The sequence below is a fragment of the Neoarius graeffei genome, chromosome 1 (assembly GCF_027579695.1).
Source record: "Neoarius graeffei isolate fNeoGra1 chromosome 1, fNeoGra1.pri, whole genome shotgun sequence".
In the NCBI taxonomy this organism is placed as follows: domain Eukaryota; kingdom Metazoa; phylum Chordata; class Actinopteri; order Siluriformes; family Ariidae; genus Neoarius; species Neoarius graeffei.
This window is the reverse complement of record NC_083569.1, coordinates 115,225,161-115,252,339: the sequence shown is the minus strand read 5'-3', so window position 1 is coordinate 115,252,339 and position 27,179 is coordinate 115,225,161. Positions and strand designations below refer to the sequence as shown.

Here is a 27,179-nt window from a genome sequence, read left to right as displayed (position 1 = left end):
CTGGATAATGTCGGCTGGAGTCTTTATGAACCATATACATTATGATTCATTCTTACACACTCATGTTTCTGTCACTGGTAAAAGGAAGCAGAACAGGGCTGTGAAAAACAGCTATATCAGCAATAAGTGGTGATCGTGATGTGAGCAGTTCCAGTTTGTGTGAATGTGATGAAAGTGATTTGTCAGTAGTTATGGTTTCTTACAGAAGCACTTTATTTTACAAAGCCCTGGTCACCGAGTCACAGAGTAACTACAAAAGACCAAATACACAGTCAAGAAATGTTATAAATAATTACGAATTACATCAAGATGTTAGATGAGTGGAACTACACATCTGAGTTTCTGTGATATATGCAACATCATCAGAATAATATTGAAGAATTTACAAACGTTGAAACAAAATGAAATATTCTGATTCAGATGATATCTTGGACCAGGTACAGAGGTACTATTTTTATTTAAATACAATAATTTGGAAGAATCTGCAAAAAGTTGAAATGAAATAATCTGATTCCGATTACATCTTGGGCCAGGTACAGAGGTATGATTTTTATTTAAAACACATTAAACCCATGTTTTCATTACAGTGAATGTGTTTAACTCTCATTACCTTTTCTATCATAGTTTATGAAAATTGCTTTATTCAACAAAATCAATATGACTTTACAACACTTGATGGAGTTCAGATGTTTGTTTATAAACATATATACTGCATATTATAACGTGACATATCCAACCCCAAATCTGAAAAAAAAGTTGGAAAATGCAAATTAAAAAAAAAATCAGTGATTTCTAAATTTACTTTGTCTTGTATTTCATTGCAGACAGAATGAACCCAAGATATTTCATGTTTGCTTGGCCAACTTCATTTAATTTGTTAATATAAATCCATTCCTGTGTTTCAGGCCTGCAACACATTCCAAAAAAGTTGGGAGGAGGCAATTTAGGGCTAGTAATGAGGTAAAATAATTCAATAATGATGTGATTTGAAACAGGTGATGTCAACAGGTGATTGTAATCATGATTTGGGACAAAACCAGTATCCAGGAAAGGCCGAGTATTTGAGGAGCAAAGATGGGCCGAGGATCTCTAGTTTGTAAAGGAATGTGTGAGAAAATGACTGAAATGTTTCAAAACAATGTTTTTCAAAGGAAGACAGGAAGGGATTTTGATATTTCACCCTCTATGGTGCATCATATCATTAAATGAGTCAATGAATCTGGAGGAATTTTGGTGCGTAAAGGGTAAGGGCTCAAGCCTATCCTAAACACCCGTGATCTCCGATCCCTCACACAGCACTGCATCAAGAACTGCCATTCATCTGTTGCTGATAGAACCACATGGGCTCGGGATTACTTTGGCAAACCTTTGTCAAGCTACAATACAGAGTTACATTCACAAATACCAGTTAAAATTTCACTGCCCAAAAAGGAAGCCTTATGTTAACTGTGTCCAGAAGAGCCATCAACTTCTCTGGGCTCAAAGGTGTCTGGGATGGACCATCACACAGTGGAAATGTGTATTGTGGTCAGACAAATCAGTCTTCCAGGTCTTTTTTGAAAGAAATGGAGACTGTGTGCTCTGGACCATCCAGATTGTTACCAGGAACAAGTCCAAAAGCCAGGGTGTGTCATGGTATGGGGTTGTGTCAGTGCCCTTGACAAAGGTAACTTACACTTCTGTGATTGAGCATTAATGCTGAAAAGTACACTGAGATTTTGGAGCAAAATCTGCTGCCTTCAAGACGACATCTTTTCCAGGGAGATTTCAACAAGACAATACAAAACCACATTCTGCTCACATTACAAAGGCGTGGCTATGGAAGAAGAGGGTGTGTCCCCTCTGTCCCCAATAGAGAATGCGTGGAGAATTTAGAAGTGGAAAGTATGACAGTGACGACCCTGTACTGTTGCACATCTTAAGACCTGTTTGCAGGAAGAACAGAACAAAATAACACCTGAAACGCTTCATCACTTGGTGTCTTCCATCCATAAACATCTTGTAAGTGTTGAGAGAATGAATGGCAACATTACAAAGTGGTAAATGCTTTACTGTCCCAAATTTTTGGACGTGTTCCACAAATCAAAATAAGTGTTTATTTTGAGGAAAAACAAACAATAATAATAAATGTGCTTTTGTTTCGTTTCAAGTGCAATGCAGGTCAAATTTATTTACAAATTATTGTTTTGTTTTAATTTCAATTTCAACATTCCGTCCCAACATTTTCTGACTTGGTGTATTTACAGCTAGAGTATCCATCCACCCATTATCTGCAGCCGCTTATCCTGTCCTACAGGGTTGCAGGCAAGCTGGAGCCTATCCCAGCTGACTATGGGCGAGAGGCGGGGTGCACCCTGGACAAGTCGCCAGATCATCGCAGGTCACAGACAACCATTCACACTCACGGTCAATTTAGAGCCACCAATTAGCCTAACCTGCATGTCTTTGGACTTTGGAGCACCCGGAGGAAACCCACGCAGACACAGGGAGAACATACAAACTCCACACAGAAAGGCCCTCGCCGGCTGCTGGGTTCAAACCCAGAACCTACTTGCTGTGAGGCGACTGTGCTAACCAGTACACCACCGTGCCGCCCGTGTATCACGTAGTATATTCAACCTATGTAATACACTTATGTTAACTATATTTCTGCAAACCTGTTAATTTATACAAATTAAATTTTTTTCTCTCTAAATTTTGTAGTTTATTTCCTATATATAATATCCTTTTTTGTATACTTGGTACTTTTGCACTCCTTCTTCACTGCCTTATCTTTTTCTCTTTATATATTTTGCTGCTGTAACAATGTAAATTTCCCCTTGTGGGATAATAAAAGGCTATCTTATCTCATCACTGATCTCTGAATCCTGTCCTCTGCAGGTGTTGGAACCACGGTCAGAGTCACCAACAGACCAGAGAAACAACTCTGGGTTTGTGTGGACTCTGTAGACTACATGTCCTCCCTCTGTGGAGAGTGGATCTTTGTTTTTATACCAGCTGTATGACCTCTGAGAATCTCCTCCTTCCTGTGTGTTACATCTGAGAGTAACACACTCTCCAATGAACACGTGTATCAGGATTTATGGACACCACAGCTTTAGGTCTCTCTGTAATAAAATATGTACGTGTATGTAGGTAGGTTAAAAAACAAAGGACGTAGTAATTCTCAAGTGTACAGAGGTAGAAAGAGACATTTTAAACACCACTATAAATAATTTTATTTGACAAACTATAGATGCATCAATGCCATTTTTTCAGACTGAGTATGAGTAAATAGTTTTGGTACTTCTTGATACAGACATGAAAATTTGGTACTTTGTTCGTATTGAACCAAATGTTCACAAATTTTTTTTAGGGAAATGAATATTATGATTTTTCTGCAGCTGCAAGCTTTAACCACCCAATATTTCAAAAATAGCTAATATAATGTTGGCAAAGCAATTCTTTGTCAGTTTAAGTTTAAATTAAACCACAGTAAAACATTCTTGCCAAAGGCATCTTTTTTTCTGTCATTCATCCAGATATCCTCCTCTTAATCATCTGAACTTCTGTAAGGATTTAATTACAGTGTATGTTTCATTTGTAGAAATGAAATCACACAGATTTACAGATTCAATAGATTAGCAATACATTCCAAAAAAGTTGGGACAGTGGCAACAAAAGAGAGGGACAGATGTGGAGTGTTCCAAAAAAAAAAAACCCTCCTGCCTGGAACACAAGCAAGGATGGGGCGAGGTTCACCACTTTGTGAAAAACTGCATGGACAAACAGTCCAACAGTTTAAGAATATTTCTCAACATACAATCGCAAGGAATTTCGGGATTTCACCATAGACAATCCATATTTTTTTTCAGCTTTATTGGGAACATTAACTGTATGAAATACATAATAAATTACACAAAAAAATTTACAATAATTTACAAAAAAGAAAAAAAGGTAATGTCACCCAAAGGGGTCAGCACGAACGGGAAAACCCATGCGAGGTACCGCCCACTTTTAACAATAAAAAAGTGAAATCATGAAACTATTATTCACAACACATATTTATCATAAATGTATGATTTATAATAAAGTCAGTGCGCTAAGTTTGATGGCACGCGCAAGATCGGACGGCGGACCAGGTGCACGGTCTCTCTATATCGTAGCAGGTTTTGAGTAGTTTACACAGAAATCCTACAACATAGTTTCTAAAAGAGTTCGGGCTGCTGAAAATATCATCATCAAAAGGTTCAGAGACTCCAGAGAAATCTCTGTAAGTAAGGGGCAAGGCCGAAAACCAATATAAAACCCTGTGACCTTTGATCCCTCGGGCGGCACAACATTAAAAACCAGCATGATTGAATAAAGGATATGACTACACAGCAAATTCCCCAGTGTTGAATTAACACTTTCAGAGTTCATTTGTGTCTAATTGGACATACATACATATACATGCTGTGGTCTGACAAGAACTGTTTTTAGAAATCATGGATGTTACGTCCTGCAGGCTGAAGAGGATTAGGACCATCCAGACTGTTACTAGCACAATGTTCAAAAGCCAACAGCTGTGATGATATGGGGATGTTAGTGCTTGACTAAAGTTTGTAGGTGAACGAATGAACAAAGACTACCAGTGGAACTGGTTCACTGCACAAAGTGGATGGAATAATTAAGGAGGACCTCAGAATTCTTCAGCATAACCTCAGATCATCAGAAGCTTGAACAGAGTTGGGTGTTCCAACAGGACAATGACCCCAAACACACATCAGCTCTGGTTGTGGAACGGATAAAGCAAGCTAACATTAAGCTTTAAGCAAGTCCTGACCTCAACCCTCTCAAAAATATATTTAAAAGTTGGGTTTTTGCTGGAAACATACAAAGCAACTAGAACTCAACCAATTCTGCCAGGAAGAGTGGTCAAATATCCAACCAGAATTCTGCCACAAGCTTGTTGATGGCGACCAAAAGTGTCTGATCAAGGTGAAACTTGCTAAGGGACATTTAACCAAATATGAGGGTGTTGTGTATATATATTTTTGACTGCGTGTTGATTTCAAAAATCCCCAAATAAATTAAAAGTAGTGCACCAAATAATTTTTTTTCTATGAAAGTTATACAATCATTCTGCCACAAAAAAAGAAAAGGTCTTTTGTAAAATTCTGACCACAACTTCATTTCTAATAAAGTGGCTGGGAATTGTATAGGTTTTACAGTGCAAGTCTATACATGTGTGCGCGCGCGCTAGAGGTATGCACTCTGCCGAGCGCCTTTCTAGTTTATTTTTAATGACTTGGATGAAATGATTCATACTCAGGAATTAATCAGCAGGGTTTTTTCTGCATGTTTCCAAAATTAATGCTGAACATTAAGTGGTTTTCACACAGTGCCTATTGTGTTACTTAGTGTATGTATTAGAAATTATTTAATCTTAACATTACTAACATTTGAAAAATTAAGAACATGCACACTCTACTTGTCTTAGCTACGTGTCTGCATGGAGTCTGTGGCGCATGCGCGAGCGGCGACACGGTCTGTTGTGCGTCTCCTCTTACCTGTTTTGTTTGTTTTAAATCGTGTGTCTTTTATACGCAACAAAAACAGCAACCATTTAAGTTCCTGAACCGTCAGCATGTAAGCTACAAAATGAAACTGAACTCAGTCGTTCTACTGGTGAGCTTGATCACTTTTCTAGTTGTTGTCAGACATGCAGTTGGCTACAACTCAAATACGCATGATGGCCGAGCAAATCGCATCACCTACACAAGGGAATTTCTGCTGAATCTCAGACCATCTCTTGCACTCCCTCACTTGGATGACACATCGCTGCTATCACTCGATTGTGTCAAAAGTAAGAACTCTAAAGCAAGGAAACGCGGAAGGAAAGGTGGTATCCGGGGTTGGATTAAAAGGCAACCCTACCGACAACCACTTCCATCGATCATGCTGGGCAATGTCCAAAGATTAAGGAACAAGGTGGATGAGCTGTGAGCCAGCAGCCAATACCTTTCGGACTACCGGCAATCCTGCCTCATCTGCTTGACTGAGAGCTGGCTCACGGACGCGGACCCCGACTCATCAGTTGACCTGGAGGGCTTCATGCTGGTGGGAATGGACTGCAATCAAAACTCCGGGAAAAAGAGAGGTGGGGGCGTGTGTGTTTGTGAACAATAAGTACTGTTACCCTGCACACATAACAACAAAGCACAAAGTTTGCACAGACATTGAATTGCTTTCGCTGTGCCTGAGGCCCGATCACTTGCCTCGGGAAATACACCAAATTAGACTTTTTCTATTGCGCCCTCAGCCGACACACAGGCTGCTGCCACTCTGCTTCATGAACTGGTGTCGCAGGCAGAGACAGAGGCTCCTGATGCGGCTAATTTCATAATGGGAGACTTCAACCTTTGCACTCTAAAGGAACTTTTACCCACGTACCAGCAATATGTCACTTGTCCCACTCGTGATAAAACCTGCCTTGACCACTGTTATGGTAACATACTGGATGCCTTTTACTCTAAAGCACTACCCGGTCTAGGGAACTCGGACCATAATATGATTAAATTAAGCCCTGCCTATGTACCCAGGCTCAGGCATGAGAAAGTTAAAAAACTGGACGTTAAATGCTGGACTGCTACCGCGACTGGCGCACTTCAGGATTGCCTTGCGAGCACGGATTGGAATGTAATAACAGATGGAACAGAAGACGTCAACGATGTGGCGTTTGCCATTGCCAGACATATACAATTCTGTGAGGACACAATCATACCCAAAAAGACTATTAAAATGTTCCCCAATAATAAACCCTGGGTGACTCCAGAATTAAAGCAACTTCTCAATCAGAAGAAGAGTCTATTTAAATCGGGTGGAACTAGAGAAGACAAAAAAAAAAAAAAAAAACTGTACAGAAAAAGATCAAAAACCTGATTAAAGACTGTAAATCCGCATATAAATGCAAACTTGAAGGTTTTTTTCAACAGTGACCCTAGAAGAGCATGGCAGGGGGTACAGACAATTACAGGTTACAAGCCTAAGAACCATCTGATGGCAGTAGACAATGAGCTCGACATGGCCAATGAGTTAAATGATTTTTATTGTAGGTTTGACACATATGTAGGTTTTATTGTAGGTTTTTTTTTTTTCATTTCCATTTCCGGTTGAGAGTACGTCGTGCATATTCTGACTGCCGCTTCTCACCAGAGCTTTTGTATTGTATTTTTATTTTATTTTTTAATTTTTATTTATTTATTTTTTCTGTGTTTGTGTAGTTTGATGTTTGTTTGTGTGTTTTGTCCGCCGGTGGTGGTGTAGCTCCGGACCCAGTTTTGGGCGTCGGTTCCCTCCAGGCCTTGGTTCGCTGTGGGCGATGCCTGCGCTCCCAGCTGTGGACTGCAGTGAGCTCGTTGCTCATTTAGCATTCATGGTTGTCCAGCGCTCTGCGCTTTAATGCTTGGCGTGATGTTCCAAGCGATGTTGCTCGGTGGCGTCGCGGCGGCTGTGCAGGCGGTTTGGGACATACCAGCGCTCTGCGTGGCGGAGCTTCTCTGCTCACTTTGTGGATCCACGGCGTGGTGTTTGAGCGATGTGGCTGGTGGCGGCACGGCAGCTGTGCTGGAGATGTGGGACTCGTTTTCATGCGCCTTTCGGTGGGACTGTGGCTGCTACACCATGGGAATTACATCCTTACCCCTACTTGGTGGACTTTTTACTTTTTATTATTTATTCATTTATTTATTATTTTTTTCCCTTTATTTATTTATTTGTCTATTATTGTAAAGCGTCCTTGGGTTTCTTGAAAGGCGCTATATAAATGAAACTTATTATTACATGATTTTAAAACAGAGCAGCATTTGATTAGCATGGAAGTGAGGGGTATGGAGGGTGCAAGTATGGACATTTCTGTTGATAAGGTAAAATCCTTTTTTAGACGCATAAATCCACGTAAGCCTACTGGGCCTGATGGTATCAGCAACAGAACTTTTAAAATGTGTGCAAATGAGCTGGCACAGCCCTTCCAAAGGCTTTTCCAATGGCCCCTTGACACTGGTGTGGTCCCCAGTCTTTGGAAACGATCTTTAATAGTGCCAGTGCCTAAAAACAACAGACCCAGGGAACTTAATGACTTGCGCCCTGTTGCACTCACATCCACTGTAATGAAGTGTTTTGAAAAAATCGTTCTAAACCAACTTCTCTCTGAAGTATCACATTCTTTAGACCCCAATCAGTTTGCTTACTGTGCCAAGAGGGGGGGGGGGGGGTCGAAGATGCGCTCCTTACCTTGACCAACAATGTGTATGAGCATCTTGAACACCCAAGGAGTCTGGTAAAAATTGTTTTTATTGATTTTAGCAGTGCTTTTAACACAATACAACCACATTTGATGGTGAGAAAGCTTTTACACCTAGGAGTAAATCCCAGACTCATACTGTGGATTAATGTTTTTTTAACTGAACGCAGTCAGCAAGTAAGATTTAACTCCCACATCTCCTCACTGAAAACAATTAATACTGGAGCACCGCAAGGTTGCGTTCTCTCACCAATTTTATACACGCTGTACACCAATGACTGCCAGGCATCCTCCCCAGCTCATACCTTTAAGTACGCCGATGACACAGCACTGGTGGGCTTCCTACATTGACACCTTATCCGTTGAAGGTTTTGAAAGGGAGGTTCAGGGTTTTATTAGGTGGTGTACAGACAACTTTTTATTGGTCAATGTTAAAAAGACAAAGGAAATGGTGATAGACTTTAGCAAAAAAGGAATACCTATCTCCCCATCCAAGATTAATGGCGAACAGATAGAGCGGGTCTCATCTTACAAGTATTTGGGAATAGAGATAGACGACAGATTGTGTTTTAACCAGTGTGCACAGACCAAATGTAAGAAGCTACAACAGAGGATGTTCTTTCTTAGGAAACTCAAAGATTTTAGATTAGACTGCAGTATTCTCCAATTGTTTTATAAATCACTTTTACAGAGTATTTTATCATTTGGGCTAATCTGCGTCTATGGAAATATGCACGTACAGGACCACAAAAAATTGCAGCGCATCATTAAATCAGTCAGCCAGGTTATTGGTGTGGACCAGACATCTGCAGTTGAGCTGTACAATGAGCTTATTTTAAGAAAGATGGATCAAATTTTAACTGACCCAACACATCCTCTGTTCCCAAAGTTTTTAAGAAGCACCAGGTCTAATAACAGATTTCTGCAGAGGCCAATCAGGGCAGCAAGATACTACAAATCATTTGTACTCACAGCAATAAGACTATACAATAACATACCAAAAACATCTGCTGCACTTTAGTTTACTTATCTGTACAAATGTCCTTTTATGCATTTTATTTATTTTATCTAGCGCACAGTTTTTATCTCTTATTGTTTTTATCTTACATCACACCTTTTATCACAGATTTATTTTAATGTGGTATGTCTATTGTCTGTCTGTCTATATGTCTTTGGTATGTTTTGAGGAGATGTGCAATATGGACCACTTGAGTTTCCCCCTGGGGGATAATAAAGTTTATCTTGACTCTTGACTTGTGTTACAAATTGTTTTATTTGTACTCTTAGAAAACATTTCCAGAAAAAAGATGACATTTAAAAAATTTCCATTATTTGAACCAATAAAATCCAATGCATTCCTGGGATTTTCATACAAAACCAAACTAATGGACTTGGCAGTGTGATGCCACTCGGAGCCTGCTGTGGAAATTAGTGAAACTAAAGTGTTGATGGTGCTTACACTATAGCCAGTGTTCATAAATGTACCAGCTCATGGACCAGGTCACTGCTGCCAGGCTGAAACTGAGATTGGTTTAAATAATGGAAATTTGTCAGACTTTGCAGTGCAAAACTGAACAGAAACAGGCCAGAGAAGAAAGAGAGACAAGGAAGAATAATCTTACTACACTGGATAATGAAAATAACCAGCGAAAACACAGATATGAGCTGAGGTCTGGTGTTCAACTTTCCTCCTGATCCTGATGAATGTTGAAGTCGTTCAGTTAAATGATGATGATGATTTTCTGTACTTTCAAGCAACGCTTTAATTGTATACTGCTTTTGATATGAATAACAGTGTCATGAAAATTCCAATATAGAAATACAAAATCACTATCCTTTTCCTTAACCTAGCTCAATCTGGCAACCCAACCATTGGGGGGGTGAGAGAGAAAGAGAAATCTGTGCCCCAGTGCTTGTTGCAGTTCCTATTTTTAACAAGTAGGTGCAATAATAACTGTAATCCAGCCACTGGGGGTGCATAAGCGTACTCTTGGTGCTGGTCCCAAGCTTGGATAAATGGAGATTGTTTAATAAGATCCTAGAGAATGAGAAAATGCTGAATGAATGGAGAGAGTGTGCTAGTCCCAATATACAAGAATAAGGGAGATGTGCAGAGCTGCAGTAATTACAGAGGGATAAAACTGATGAACCACACCATGAAGCTATGGGAAAGGGTATTGGAGGTGAGATTGAGAAGAAGCAAGCTGTGAACAGCAGTACGGGTTTATGCCAAGGAAGAGCACGTCGGATGCAATTTTTGCTTTAAGAATGTTAATGGAGAAGTACAGGGAAGGCCAGAGAAAGCTACGTTGTGTGTTTGTAGACCTGGAGAAGGCATACGATAGAGTGCCGAGAGAGGAGTTATGGTATTGTATGAGAAAGTGTGGAGTGAATGAGAAGTATATTAGAGTGGTGCAAGACATGTATGAGAACAGTGAAACAGCAGTGAGGTGTGCAGTTGGAACGACTGAATGGTTCAAGGTGAAGATGGGACTTTATCAAGGATCTGCTTTGAGTCCTTTCTTGTTTGCCATAGTGATGGATAGCTTGATGGACAAAGTGAGGCAAGAGTCACCGTGGAACATGATGTTTGTGGATGATATTGTGATGTGGTGAAAGTAGAAAGGAGATTGAGCTGGGTTTGGAGAGATGGAGGTATGCACTGGAACGAAGAGGAATGAAGGTGAGCAGTAGCAAAACAGAATACATGTGCATCAGTGAGAATGGGGATGAGAGTGTAGTGAAGATGCAAGAAGTAGACGTAAAGAAAGTTGGTGAATTCAAGTACCTGGGATCAACTGTGCAGGAAAACGGGGGCTGCAAGAGTGAGGTGAGAAAGAGAGTGCAGGCAGGGTGGAGCAGTTGGAGAAGGATTTTGGGAGTCATTTGTGATAGGAAAGTCCCAGCAAAAGTGAAAGGTAAGATGTACAAGACAGTAGTGAGACCAGCTGTGATGTATGGATTAGAGACCGTACCCTTAACGAAGAGACAGGAGGCAAAGTTGGAGGTGGCGGAGTTGAGGATGTTAAGGTTTGTGATGGGAGTGACAAGGTTGTACAGGATAAGGAACGAACACATCAGAGGGACGGCGCATGTGGAGAGCTTGGGAATTAAGCTAAGAGAGATGAGACTGAGATGGTATGGGCACATCCTGAGAAGAGATGCAGAGCATGTTGGAAGGAGAATGTTGAGGATGGAGCTGCCAGGTACATGAAAACAAGGAAGGCCAAAGAGGAAATACAGTGCTCAGCGTAAATGAGTACACCCCCTTTGAAAAGCAACATTTTAAACAATATCTCAATGAACACAAACAATTTCCAAAATGTTGACAAGACAAAGTTTAATATAACATCTGTTTAACTTATAAGGGGAAAAAGTAAGGTTAATAATATAACAGATTACACATTTTTCAGTTTTACTCAAATTAGGGTGGTGCAAAAATGAGTACACCCCGCAACAAAAACTACTACATCTAGTACTTTGTATGGCCTCCATGATTTTTAATGACAACACCAAGTCCTCTAGGCATGGAATGAACAAGTTTGCAACATTTTGCAACATCAATCTTTTTCCATTCTTCAACAATGACCTCTTTTAGTGACTGGATGCTGGATGGAGAGTGATGCTCAACTCGTCTCTTCAGAATTCCCCAAAGAAAATAATTTCTTTCCACCACAAAGGTGAAGGCTACAAGAAGATCAGCAAAGCTTTACTTATCAGTCAGAATACTGTAGCAAAAGTGGTCCAAAAATTTAAGAAAGATGGAACTGCAACCATCTCACAGAGACATCCAGGTCGTCCACGGAAGTTAACACCTCGACAGGAGTGTCTTCTGATGAGAAGGGCTGAAGAAAATCGACATGCAAGTTCCCTGCAGTTATCTAAAGAAGTAGAAAGCTTCGAGGAAACCCACGCAGACACATGTCACTTCCTCTGGCGGGAAATTTCGGAAAGGCAGTGAGGTGAGGAAAGGACTCTCCAAACATTTTACCGAATTGGATGGCTTTATTGGTGAATTATGCCACCAAAAAAGAACTTTACAGCCGAGGAAGGCGAGGATATTAAAAAGTCACTCGACTTTCTGGCAGAAGAGGTTTCTGTTATTAAACAGCAACAGAAAACCATCATTGAGCTGGTGACGGAAGTAATGTCGCTCAGGCCGCAGAACGCCGAGAAGGACCGGCGTCTCGCCCACCTGGAGAGCAGAGTTGCTGATTTTGAACAGTACACCAGGATGAACGACGTCATCGTCACTGGGATCCAGATTAAACCCCAGTCATATGCAAAAGCAGTGACAGGGGAGGGGGAATCTGATGAACTGGGCAGCAACTCCGTGGAGCAACAAGTGTCGGCATTCCTACAATCAAAGGGAATCGATATTGATTGTAACAACGTCGAGGCCTGCCACATTCTACCCAGGAGAGACAAGGAGAACACCGCCGTCATCATGAGATTCATCAGCCGGAAACATAAAGCTACACTACTGAAACAAGGAAGGAAACTGAAAGGGACAAACGTCTACATCAATGAGCACCTGACAAAATGCAATGCTGACATCGCCAGAAAAGCACGACAACTGAAGAAAGAAAATAAAATTCAAACTACATGGATCACCAACTGCAAAGTTTTCATCAAGCTGAACGGGACACCGGAGGAGGTGAGAGTTCTGGTCATACGGAACATCGAGGACTTGGACAAACACCAGTGATGACTATCAGGACTGTACAGTAATCAATACCGACGTGACACTACACCAAATCCAACGATGACATACACCGAAATAACTCCTTCATCCATTACTCGGAACACTACTCGGCTCACGCAAATGCTTGTTGATTATGAAAACCTGGAACTGAAACCACATGAATTCACTGACCATAAACTACTGGATACAGAAAATGACAGACCCGGAAAATAACTTTTTTTCAACCATTAAGGACAATTGCCACTATTACACAGAGGAAGAGTACAATCAGTCCACTAAGGCCGTGGGAAAATTATCAATACACTTCAACAGCAGAAGCATGTACGCTAACTTCAAACACATCAAGAAATACTTAAGTCAGTTTACTCATCCATTCAACATAATTGCCATCTCAGAGACCTGGATTGACATGAAGAAAGGAGTGGATTTCGAACTGGCTGGATATGAATTTAATTATATAAACAGGAAAAATAAAGGTGGAGGAGGAGTGGCGGTGTATGTGGACTGTAATTTGAATTATAAGTGAATAGATGGCATGACAACTGTGATTGATAACTTATTAGAATGTTTAACAATCAAAATTAATATTGAAAAAAGTAGAAATGTATTAATTAGCTGTATATATCGAGCGCCAGAAACTAGTATAGAGGCGTTTAAGGACTGGGTAGAAAAGACATTTACAGTAGACAAAGTTTTCATTTGTGGGGATACAAATATTGATCTGTTGAACCCTAATAAGTACAGTATGACTGAGAAATTTATTAATACAATGTACAGTATGAGTCTCTCTAAATTGACCGTAGGTGTGAATGTAAGTGTGAATGGTTGTCTGTGTCTATGTGTCAGCCCTGTGATGACCTGGCGACTTGTCCAGGGTGTACCCCGCCTTTCGCCCGTAGTCAGCTGGGATAGGCTCCAGCTTGCCTGCGACCCTGTAGAAGGATAAAGCGGCTAGAGATAATGAGATGAGTATGAGTCTCCACCCAAAAATTACCAGACCCACCAGAATTACTGACCATAGTGCTACCTTAATAGATAATATATTTACCAATGATATAGAGAATAACATTATAAGTGGAATATTAATCAATGATATTAGTGATCATCTACCAGTTTTTACAATTTATGACTGTAATCATAAGAGAAATGTGACAGACCATAAACTTAAGTATAGAAGAGTTAGGACTGAGGAGGCCATGTTTGCATTAAATAATGATTTATTAATACAAGACTGGGAATCGGGCGGCACGGTGGTGTAGTGGTTAGCGCTGTCGACTCACAGCAAGAAGGTCCTGGGTTCGAGCCCCGGGGCCGGCGAGGGCCTTTCTGTGTGGAGTTTGCATGTTCTCCCCGTGTCCGTGTGGGTTTCCTCCGGGTGCTCCGGTTTCCCCCACAGTCCAAAGACATGCAGGTTAGGTTAACTGGTGACTCTAAATTGACCGTAGGTGTGAATGTGAGTGTGAATGGTTGTCTGTGTCTATGTGTCAGCCCAGTGATGACCTGGCGACTTGTCCAGGGTGTACCCCGCCTTTCGCCCGTAGTCAGCTGGGATAAGCTCCAGCTTGCCTGCGACCCTGTAGAACAGGATAAAGCGGCTAGAGATAATGAGATGAGATGAGAAGACTGGGAATCAGTTTATATAGAGAATAGCATTGATGGAGCATATGATAACTTTTTAAGTATATTCAAATTATTATATGATAAAAATTGCCCACTGAAGCAACATAGTACAAAACTATAATGACCAACCTTGGATTACTAAGGGATTACAAAATGTCTGTAAGAAGAAAAACACTCTATATAGAGAATTTATTAAATTAAGAAGCAAAGAGGCAGAAAATAAATATAAAAAAATATAAAAACAAGTTAACAAGTATCATAAGGAGATGTAGGAAGGATTATTATGGTAAATTAATATATAATAAAAATAATATTAAAGGAATATATTAAATAGTATTATTAAAGATGGTTCTTGACACATTACCCTAAATACTTTAATGACAAAGGTATCAAAAATTATAACATGGATGTAGTTGCTAATAGTTTTAATAATTTTTTTGTTAATGTTGGACCAAGATTAGCTCAAAATATCTCTGATCCAGTAACAAATGATTGTATAGATAATTTTATAAAGAGGAATTCTTGTTCTATGTTTTTTTTACACCAGTAGATGAGAAGGAAATTATTGACATAGTCAATAAATGTAGTAATAAAATATCCACAGACTGTAATGATATTGATATGAAACTAGTGAAAACTATTATTGGGGGGATTTCTAAACCATTAACATACATCTGTAACTTGTCATTTCAAACCGGTACATTTCCAACCAATATGAAAATGGCAAAAGTAATTCCAATGTATAAATCTGGGGACAAACACAACTTCACAAATTACAGACCTGTTTCTTTACTTCCTCAATTCTCCAAAATTCTTGAAAAACTATTCAATAACAGATTAGATAAAGTCATTGAAAAATACAAACTACTCAGTGATAGTCAATATGGATTTAGAGCAAATAGATCAACAGAGATGGCACTAATGGATTGAAGAAATCAGTAACTCTATAGATAAGAAATATGTCGCTGGGATATTTATTGATCTTCAAAAATCTTTTGATACTATTAATCACGATATATTAATTAATAAGATGGAACAATATGGGATAAGAGGAGTTCTATTAAATTGGATAAAAAGTTATTTGAGCAACAGGACACAATTTGTGAAGTTGGGTGACTCTATCTCAACTCGTTTGAATATTGATTGTGGTGTCCCTCAGGGGTCAGTATTGGGTCCAAAACTGTTTATTCTTTATATAAATATGTGCAATGTATCAAAGATATTTAAGATGGTATTATTTGCAGATGAGACAAATATGTTTTGTTCTGGAACAAATTTACATGAGTTAGAAAACAATCTCTTCAGAATTGTGCAGGTTAAAAAGTTGGTTTGTTCGAAATAAATCATTATTAAATCTGTCTAAAACAAAAATCACGTTATTTAATAATTATAAAATAAATAGGGTAATAAATGTAAAGGTAGATGGTGCTGATGTTGAAAGAGTTTCTAATAATAAATTTCTTGGGGTAATAATAGATGATAGAATTAATTGGAAATCACATATAAAATACATACTAATGAAACTATCAAGAAGCATATATGTGTTGAGTAAAGCTAAGCACGTCCTGGACTATAATTCACTCAGCATTCTTTACTGTTCCCTGGTTTTACCGTACTTAAATTACTGCTCAGTGGTGTGGGGAAATACGTATAACATATTCATGCAATAACTATACTTCAAAAAAGAGCTACAAGAATAATTCATAGTGCTGGTTACCGAGATCATACTAATTCACTATTCTTAAATTCAAAATGTTTAAAATTCAGGGATATTATAGAATTTAAAACTGCCTTAGTAATGTACAAAGTAAGGAATTATAATGCACCAAGGAATATCCAAATAATGTTCTCAGATAGAGAGGGGGGCTATAATTTAAGGGGGAAATTTAAATTAAAATTTGCAGTGCTAGGACAACGCTAAAAATGTTCAGTATTTCTATTTGTGGAGTAAAGCTTTGGAACAGTTTGAAGTGGAGCTCTTCTATACATGTATGTGTGTATATATGCGTAGCATAAGTATTTGTATATATGATTTGATTTGGTCAATATTATACCATGTTGGTATGTCGGTATGTTATTTTTTTTTGTTGATTTTGTTTTCTTTTGTATATACAGTTTATTATGGTGGAAAGTGACGTTTGATTAACGGTGGTATAGAGGGTTAGGATTTGATAAGTTATTTACTTCTTCCTAATCCTTTCCGAACATTATTATGTTATTGCCTTGTGGCTACGCTATTCTGGTTATGACGATGTTTTGATGATTGCATTTTTATTTTTTGTTGGTTTTTATATCTTCTTTACTGTTCGGAATAAAATCAATCAATCAATCAATCAAAAAAAAAAGCCAAACTGGGGTGACTATTTCCCGTGACACAATACGGCGTACACTGCAGAGGAATGGCATGCATGGATTCCGTCCACGAAAGAAGCCTCTCCTAAAGCTCAGGCACAAAAAACCCTGCCTAGAGTTTGCCAGGACCCATGCTGACAAAGATGAAGACTACTGGGACTCTATACTCTGGAGTAATGAGACCAAGATGTTTTTGGAACTGATGGCTTCAAAACTGTATGGCGTCGCAAAGGTGAGAAATACAAAGAAAAATGCATGGTGCCTACAGTGAAACATGGTGGTGGCAGTGTCCTTATGTGGGGCTGCATGAGTGCTGCTGGTGTCAGGGAGCTGCATTTCATTGATGGCATCATGAATTCACAGACATATTACTCTATACTGAAAGAGAAGATGCTACCATCACTCTGTGCCCTTGGTCGTTGTGCACTTTTCCAAAAGGACAATGATCCTAAACACACATCTAAGGCCACTGTTGGATTTCTGAAGAACAGGGTGAAAGTGATTCAGTGGCCAAGTATGTCTCCTGATCTGAACCCAATCGAACAACTATGAGGAATTCTGAAGAGACAAGTTGAGCATCACTCTCCATCCAGCATACAGTCACTAAAAGAGGTCATTGTTGAAGAATGGAAAAAGATTGATGTTGCAAAATGTCACCAATTTGTTCATTCCATGCCTAGAAGACTTGGTGCCGTCATTAAAAATCATGGAGGCCATACAAAGTACTAGATGTAGTTGTTGTTGTTGTGGGGTGTACTCATTTTTGCACCACTCTAATTTGAGTAAAACTGAAAAATGTGTAATCGAAGTTATATTATTAACCTTACTTTTTCCCGTTATAAGTTAAACAGATGTTCTATTAAACTTTGTCTTGTCGACATTTTGGAAATTGTTTGTGTTCATTGAGATATTGTTTAAAATGTTAATTTTCAAAGGGGGTGTACTCATTTACGCTGAGCACTGTACATGGATGTGGTGAGAGAGGACATGAAAGTGGCAGGTGTGGTAGAGAAGGATGCGGAAGACAGGGAGCAATGGAGACGAAAGATCCGCTGTGGTGACTCCTAATCGGGAGCAGCCAAAAGAAGAAAAAGAAGAAGGTGCAATAATAACTGTATTTAATCAAACAAATTAAATTAGCCAAATGAATCTTATCCCAGTCAGTAGATATCACTCCGGAAGTCCAGAAAGACCATGAGTTATTTATTTATTCTTTTCTCAATTCTGTTATCTTGATATAATGACTTCCTTGATTTTGAAATAACAAAAGGTATTTTCTTCAGAACTTATTTTTTCTCATGATATCAAAATGTACAGTTAAGCCTCACTCACAACCCGCCATAAGTGTTTTGGACACGCACGAGTCGCAGGGTTTGGTAGCTCGCAGGCGTGCCGCAGGGTCATGGTGAACCCGGGGGAAAGTTTGGGGGAGGAGTACGGGCAAAGTACTTGTCAAGTATAGGTTGCACACCTGACTTCCTCGAGGCGTGGGAAAAATTGTGCCGTTACCCCGTGGAAAGTGTATATCTAACGCATGTGATCAGTGTGTGTGGAGTGTGTGAGACTTGCATTTTACCAGTTTCCTGCGCTCCGAGTTCAGGTCGCATTTGTGAAGCGCGTGTGATGCATGTGATTAGCACGTTACAATCACTCATAACTTGCGTGTGACTCAAGCCAGGAGTGGGTATAAAACCAGCGTGTCTGCAGCATCTGTCTTTCGACTGATGAACAGTGGATATTTTGTGGGAAAAATGTAATTTTCAGTTTAAAGTTTAGAAAATGGGACCCAAGAAGAAGCGAACAAAAGTGAAGTAACCCAACCTGAAACAGCAGAGGGGGAGGAGGAGGAAAAGTTTGATGATGGTAGCAGCACCGGCGAGCCCTGCACGGACAGAGAGAAGTTTGCCTTCAAGCCAGCAGAAGGCACAGCACCCCGCCAGAGGGATTTTCACAGGTAAATACACATGCTTTAAACATTCATTTCAGTATCTATATGCTTATGTAATTAATATTATATACAGTGGTGCTTGAAAGTTTGTGAACCCTTTAGAATTTTCGATATTTCTGCATAAATATGAGCTAAAACATCATCTGATTTTCACACAAGTCCTAAAAGTAGATAAAGAGAACCCAGTTAAACAAATGAGATAAAAATATTAAACTTGGTCATTTATTTATTGAGGAAAATGATCCAATATTACATATCTGTGAGTGGCAAAAGTATGTGAACCTCTCGGATTAGCAGTTAATTTGAAGGTGAAATTAGAGTCAGGTGTTTTCAATCAATTGGTATGACAATCAGGTGTGAGTGGGTGGGCGCCCTGTTTTATTTAAAGAACAGGGATCTATCAAAGTCTGATCTTCACAATACATGTTTCTGGAAGTGTATCATGGCACGAACAAAGGAGGTTTCTGAGGACCTCAGAAAAAGCGTTGTTGATGCTCATCAGGCTGGAAAAGGTTACAAAACCATCTCTAAAGAGTTTGGACTCCACCAATCCACAGTCAGATTGTGTACAAATGGAAGAAATTCAAGACCATTGTTACCCTCCCCAGGAGTGGTCGACCAACAAAGATCACTCCAAGAGCAAGGCGTGTAATAGTTGGCGAGGTGACAAAGGACCCCAGGGTAACTTCTAAGCAACTGAAGGCCTCTCTCACATTGGCTAATGTTAATATTTATGAGTCCACCATCAGGAGAACACTGAACAACAAATGGTGTGCATGGCAGGGTTGCAAGGAGAAAGCCACTGCTCTCCAAAAAGAACCTTGTTGCTCGTCTGCAGTTTGCTAAAGATCACATGGACAAGCCAGAAGGCTATTGGAAAAATGTTTTGTGGATGGATGAGACCAAAATAGAACTTTTTGGTTTAAATGAGAAGTGTTATGTTTGGAGAAAGGAAAACACTGTATTCCAGAATAAGAACCTTATCCCATCTGTGAAACATGGTGGTGGTAGTATCATGGTTTGAGCCTGTTTGGCTGCATCTGGGCCAGGACAGCTTGCCATCATTGATGGAACAATGGATTCTGAATTATACCAGCAAATTCTAAAGGAAAATGTCAGGACATCTGTCCATGAACTGAGTTTCAAGAGACATTGGGTCATGCAGCAAGACAACGACCCTAAACACACAAGTCGTTCTACCAAAGAATGGCTAAAGAAGAATAAAGTTCATGTTTTGCAATGGCCAAGTCAAAGTCCTGACCTTAATCCAATCGAAATGTTGTGGAAGGACCTGAAGCGAGCAGTTCATGTGAAGAAACCCACCAACATCCCAGAATTGAAGCTGCTCTGTACAGAGGAATGGGCTAAAATTCCTCCAAGCTGGTGTGCAGGACTGATCAACAGTTACCGGAAACGTTTAGTTGCAGTTATTGCTGCACAAGGGGGGTCACACCAGATACTGAAAGCAAAGGTTCACATACTTTTGCCACTCACAGATATGTAATATTGGATCATTTTCCTCAATAAATAAATGACCAAGTATAATATTTTTGTCTCATTTGTTTAACTGGGTTCTCTTTATCTACTTTTAGGACTTGTGTGAAAATCAGATGATGTTTTAGCTCATATTTATGCAGAAATATCGAAAATTCTAAAGGGTTCACAAACTTTCAAGCACCACTGTATGCTGATTTTCATGCATGTTTCAGCTAACGATGCCCAGAAGTGAGGACACTGCAATCCCATCATCGCTGTCAGGCCATTGTGCCATGCTCAGTGATGAGGACAAGGACATCCCAGCACCCCGTCCCACCACTCAGCAGGACTAGGAGCCGGACAGCAGCTCGGAGTCAAAGTCTGTTTCAATGCCCAACTGTTGGGCTATTTAGTTGGGATTTTTTACAATGTAATAAAATGCGTTATTCCCTTACGTTTTATTATTTGACATTTGCATGGTAAATTAATACATACTCAAATAAAAACAGCAAATGAGGTGGTCTTCTTGCCTTCTACAATGCTACTTGCTACATGATTGGTTCCTTGGTTCCTCCCCAATATACTGTATATACCCAGAGTCTTGCCCCTATGGAATTTTTATGTCAGTTATTCATATCAAAAGCAGTATATAATGACAAAGTGTTGCCTGAAAGTACAGAAAATCATCATCGTTTAACTGAACGACTTCAACATTTATCAGTGTCAGGAGGAAAGTTGAACGCCAGACCTCAGCTCATATCTGTGTTCTTGCTGGTTATCTTCATTATCCAGTGTAGTAAGATTATTGTTCCTTGTCTCTCTTTCTTCTCTGGCCTGTTTCTGTTCAGTTTTGCACTGCAAAGTCTGACAAATTTCCATTATTTAAACCAAGCTCAGTTTCAGCCTGGCAGCAGTGACCTGGTCCATGAGCTGGTACATTTATGAACACTGGCTATAGTGTAAGCACCATCAACACTTTAGTTTCACGAATTTCACCAGCAGGCTCCGAGTGGCATCACACTGCCAAGTCCATTAGTTTGGTTTTCTATGAAAATCCCAGGAATGCATTGGATTTTATTGGTTCAAATAATGGAAATTTTTGAAATGTCATCTTTTTTCTGCGAACGTTTTCTAAGAGTACAAATGAAACAATTTGTATCGCATAGCTAAGACAAGTAGGGTGTGTTTTTTATCTTTCAAATGTTAGTAATGTTAAGATTGAATAATTCCTAATGCATACACTAAGTAACACAATAGGCACTGTGTGAAAACCACTTAAATGTTCAGTATTAATTTTGGAAACAAAATTTTATGGAAATTATTCTGCGATCATCCACCACTGTTGTCTTCTGTGGGCGTCCAGGTCTTTTTGCATTGATGAGTTCACCAGTGCTTGCTTTCTTTCTCAGGATGTACCAAACTGTAGATTTTGCCACTCCTAATATTGTCGCAATTTCTCGAATGGGTTTTTTCTGTTTTCGCAGCTTAAGGATGGCTTGTTTCACCTGCATGGAGAGCTCCTTTGACCGCATGTTTTCTTCACAGCAAAATCTTCCAAATGCAAGCATCACACCTCAAATCAACTCCAGGCCTTTTATCTGCTTAATTGAGAATGACATAACGAAGGAATTGCCAACACCTGCCCATGAAATAACCTTTGAGTCAATTATCCAATTACTTTTGGTCCCTTTAAAGGTCCCATGGCATGAAATTTTCACTTTCTGAGGTTTTTTAAATGTTAAAATGAGTTCCTCTGACCTTCTTAAGTCACCCCAGTGGCTAGAAATTTCATAATGTGTAAACAAAACTATGCCCAATATTTGAGAATGGCGCGTCAAAACGGCGCGTTGAGAAGCTCTTCCCTTGCCGACGTCAGCAAGGGAGATGATCCCCATGCCCCCCCTCTGGATTCCCACCCACTGTATGGATTGCTCGCCCAGCTCAAAAGTTGCCACCAAACATGGAAGTTGCACTGTACATGGATGTGACAACACAGAAAGGAGTCTGTTTTTACTGCCGACGGGAGAGCCCCTGAAGACGCAGCGGCTTAATTTTATTTACTTCAATAATACGCCGTCAAGTCTACCTAAGACGGTGTATGTTTGTCGGAAGCATTTTCCTGATGAATGTTTCCACAACTTGGGACAGTACAGGGCAGGTTTTGCACATCAACTGTCACTGAAGCCTGGGTCCGTACCAAGCATCCCTGCCGCATCAGCCACAAACAGCGAACAAGTAAGTGTATAACTGTTAAGTCGTTTTGCCGTGTTTTAAAATCGGTGCCACGTTAGCCTTGCAATGGCTACATTAGCTGTGCAGCTAACCGCTCCCTGCAGTTAGCCAGGTACTCTGCACTACAAAACCAAAAAAGCATGCAGCATGCTCTGTTATAATAGCCAATCAAAACAGTTTTTACAAAGACACCCACATTCTTTTTTTTAAGTCACTCGTTCATTTTATTTGTTTGTTTGTTCAGTAAAAACCCAAACATTTGTTGAATTTATTTTATTTCCTCGCGTCGCACCTTAATGACGTCAGCGCGCGGTATTTTTCCCTTCGCGGTTTGTTCCTTCTCTCTCGCCATAGTAAGACACCCACATCCGCTTGTTCTGACCCACTGGAGGTAGCGTCACAGTGCTGTTAGCCAATCAGAGGTAACACGTTTACATGTCATGAATATTAATGATAAGACCCGCCCCCACCCTCTACCCTTCCCCGCCTCCTGCTTCTCATTAGCAAAACGATGCACTGGGAAAAGCGCTGAAATGGGGCTTTCTCCCAGGAGGCTATATCTATGTGCCGAGGGTTCATTTCAAGAAAGGCTGCGGATATAACATCCGGAAACCTCCACAAGCCCGTTTAAAGCATCAACAAACCACCATGCCATGGGACCTTTAAAAACAGGGTGGCACATGTTAAGGAGCTGAAACTCCTAAACCCTTCATCCAATTTTAATGTGGATACCCTCAAATGAAAGCTGAAAGTCTGGACTTTGTCCATTATATAACTATAACCTGAATATGTTTCAGTAAACAGGTAAAAAAACAAAATTTGCGTCAGTGTCCAAATATATATGGACCTAACTGTATATACCCAGAGTCTTGCCCCTCATGTCACGTGCGCTGCGTGCACACCACACATAGGGGTAGAAAGTGAGATGTACTTCTGTCTTGCACAAATAGCAAGTGTGGAATACTTATGTAGTACTTCTGAGGCACGTCACTCATACAATGACCGTGCGTCACTCATGCGACTGACTTGTATCCACTAAAAGAGAAGCTGAAGACATAAACACACATCTCTCTCTCTCTCTCTCTCTCTGAAGATTTCAGCTCTGACAGCGCTCACTGACTCACCGTTGTAAGCGGTTCTCTTCTACATGTCCTCTGTCTTTGTCAGAAAACTTAAAGCTAGAGTTTTACCTCTGACTGTTACAGTGAGCTGACACTGGAGACTCCTTCCTTAAGTTAAATCAACAAACATCTTCCGACAGAAAACTTCACCATAACAATTATACACTTTTTTGTTGTTTTGTTAAATTACATGTTTTTAATCTCTTTATCATCGGGCTTAGATTATGTGACTCATCCACCGTACAAGTCCCTCTGAAAGAGCTGTTACTATAGAAACAGTACCATATTAGAATGAGTGCACTGTCAGAGCTGCTGTTATAGAAAATTAATCAACACCTTTTGACCAATCAGAATCCAGAATTCAACAGTTACATGGAATAATGTTATAGTGAGTATTTCTGCACTTCCCTCTTCCCATACAGGTATAAACATCTTTATAAGACATTAGGAATGTGTTCATCCTTCTCATCATTACTGAATGGATAATAATAATAATAATAATAATAATAATAATAATAATAATAATAATAATAATAATATTTTGCTCAATAAGAGTTGTATCACCTGTATCCACCAGTCTGTATCTCACATATTTGAGTGAATCTCTCCCTGATAAACACACACTCAACTGTTTTACTGACTTTACTGAGCCTTGTTCGACCTCACTGACCACAAATAACACCTACCTTTTAAACCTTATTTCAAGATTATTTAAAACATTATAGAATAACATGGAATTGCTATAATTATGCAGTATTTTTATTCACACCCCTCCTAACTTCAAACCTGTTGGAAAAAGTGAAAAATTTATGCTGTACCTCTTACTGTAATCCTGACTTCATCACTGTAGTCTGTGTAGTAGTATGTGTTCCGCCTGCGCGCTCCACACCGATACCCGGTTTCTCCTGCAGTATCAACTGTCACATTGAGTGTGTTGGTGTCTGTAGCCACAGTGTTCACAAACTGCGAATCCTGATTATATTTGTACCAGAAAAACTGCCATCCAGCCCCCTGCTGCAGCTCACAGCTCAGAGTGATGGTGTCTCCAGTGTAGACGGAGCTCTGAGGATTCACTCTCACAGTCGCTTTGGGGTTTTCTGTTGGTATGAAATGATGAAGGTGTCAGAGCTGCTTTTCACTTCACAACAGAAGCAATAGATTCACTGTGCTCATTAAATGCTTTCAGAAATATTTCTAACATAAACGTTTATATATTTTTCGCGGTCCAAATCCTGCGCTCTGATTGGCTGGCGAGCGGGTCTGTATCCTAAATGTTTGGCAGCATTTCTCAGGAGAATAGCATTAATTTTACAGCATGGATAGCGATAACGACAGTGTTCACAGCGAGAGCGAGTTTCACTACCCTGAGGAAGAAGAAATAAAATAAAACATTTCGGCAGAAAGCTAAAAACCTCTAACTTGCTCACAGTTTGATCTCATTAGTTAATGAGGCCCATTTTGGACCATGTTATCCTCATACATAATATTACGTTCGGTAAAAACTTTAAACCAGGACAATCTCTTCTTCAGGGCGGCACGGTGGTGTAGTGGTTAGCGCTGTCGCCTCACAGCAAGAAGGTCCTGGGTTCGAGCCCCGGGGCCGGCGAGGGCCTTTCTGTGTGGAGTTTGCATGTTCTCCCCGTGTCCGCGTGGGTTTCCTCCGGGTGCTCCGGTTTCCCCCACAGTCCAAAGACATGCAGGTTAGGTTAACTGGTGACTCTAAATTGACCGTAGGTGTGAATGTGAGTGTGAATGGTTGTCTGTGTCTATGTGTCAGCCCTGTGATGACCTGGCGACTTGTCCAGGGTGTACCCCGCCTTTCGCCCGTAGTCAGCTGGGATAGGCTCCAGCTTGCCTGCGACCCTGTAGAAGGATAAAGCGGCTAGAGATAATGAGATGAGATGAGATCTCTTCTTCAAAGTTTCACCAAATGGCTTTATTTATGCAATATAAAGGTCATAATACTGGATAACTTTGGTCGAGCAAAAACATGGCTGAATCCTGAATGACTCCTATTTGTATAAATAGGGCACTACATAGGCGGCAGAATGTAGTGTTTTTCCTGCCATGGAAGTGCACTTGTATACCGAGGAGGAAGCCATTTGCATTACAGCCGTGAATGAGGATTAAAAATGGTGGCTCGGCTCGGTTTCCCCTTTCGGGCGCTCTCGCTTTCTGTTAGAATTTGGGAAAGAAAAATAAATAAATATATTAAGAAGGAAATTGGTGCCGACGAGACAAACTAAACAAACAGGGACTCAGTTACTGACAGCTCAAAATCTGAACCCTAAAAAATAATGGAAACATGTTAAATTAAAACAAAACCCCCACGGGCGGCACGGTGGTGTAGTGGTTAGCGCTGTCGCCTCACAGCAAGAAGGTCCTGGGTTCGAGCCCCGGGGCCGGCGAGGGCCTTTCTGTGCGGAGTTTGCATGTTCTCCCCGTGTCCGTGTGGGTTTCCTCCGGGTGCTCCGGTTTCCCCCACAGTCCAAAGACATGCAGGTTAGGTTAACTGGTGACTCTAAATTGACTGTGAATGGTTGTCTGTGTCTATGTGTCAGCCCTGTGATGACCTGGCGACTTGTCCAGGGTGTACCCTGCCTTTCGCCCATAGTCAGCTGGGATAGGCTCCAGCTTGCCTGCGACCCTGTAGAAGGATAAAGCGGCTAGAGATAATGAGATGAGATGAGACAAAACCCCCACAGACTGACCTGATACAGTCAGTGTAACAGCATCACTGATCTCTGAATCCTGTCCTCTGCAGGTGTAGGAACCACCGACAGAGACAGCAACAGGCCTGATATTTAACTCCTTTGAGGTTATATATCTTCTCTCTGTGTAGAGTCTATTATTGTTCTTATACCAGCTGTATGGCCGCTGAGTGTCTCCTCCTCCCTGTGTGCCACATCTGAGAGTAACATACTCTCCAATGAACACATGTGCATCAGGCTGAATGGACACCACAGCTTTAACTCTCTCTGCAATAATAATAATAAAAACAGAGTATATTACATTATCTTTAATTTGTTTGTATTTTGTTTTGTACAGCAGTCTCACATAACATTTTGTTAAGGGCCTTGAGGAAATTGGTTCCGGGGGGAAAGTGACCATGGGGGAGGAGAAAAGAGGAACACGGGGAGAGAGGAGAAAAAGACGTGAGAGGAGTGAAGAAGTTGTACGCAAGTGTTCGGTCTGCAATAAACTGAATTTCTGTAAACCGCCTGTAGCCCGTTTATTCCACGCCCCGGTAAGGAGGACGGGAGTTTCCACGCACTTGCGCCAACTTTTAGGGTTACAGACTGGTGTCAGCGGTGTTTTCGTTGTTATTGGAAGATTCGTGGGTTTTTTCGACCGAGCAGTGGGCTAAGTTACTGGGGCTAGCTGAGTTTGACAGTGAGTGCATTTTGGATGAACATTGCTAATCACTGAGTGCTTATGCAAGTCACAACGTTTATCAGCTGC

At 40.4% G+C, this 27,179-nt stretch overlaps 1 pseudogene; it reads right to left on the bottom strand.

The window, feature by feature from the left end:
* Window positions 1-26,702, bottom strand: part of LOC132885990 (titin-like) — a 175,059-nt pseudogene extending 148,357 nt beyond the window's left edge.
* Between the last annotated feature and the right edge of the window lie 477 nt (window positions 26,703-27,179).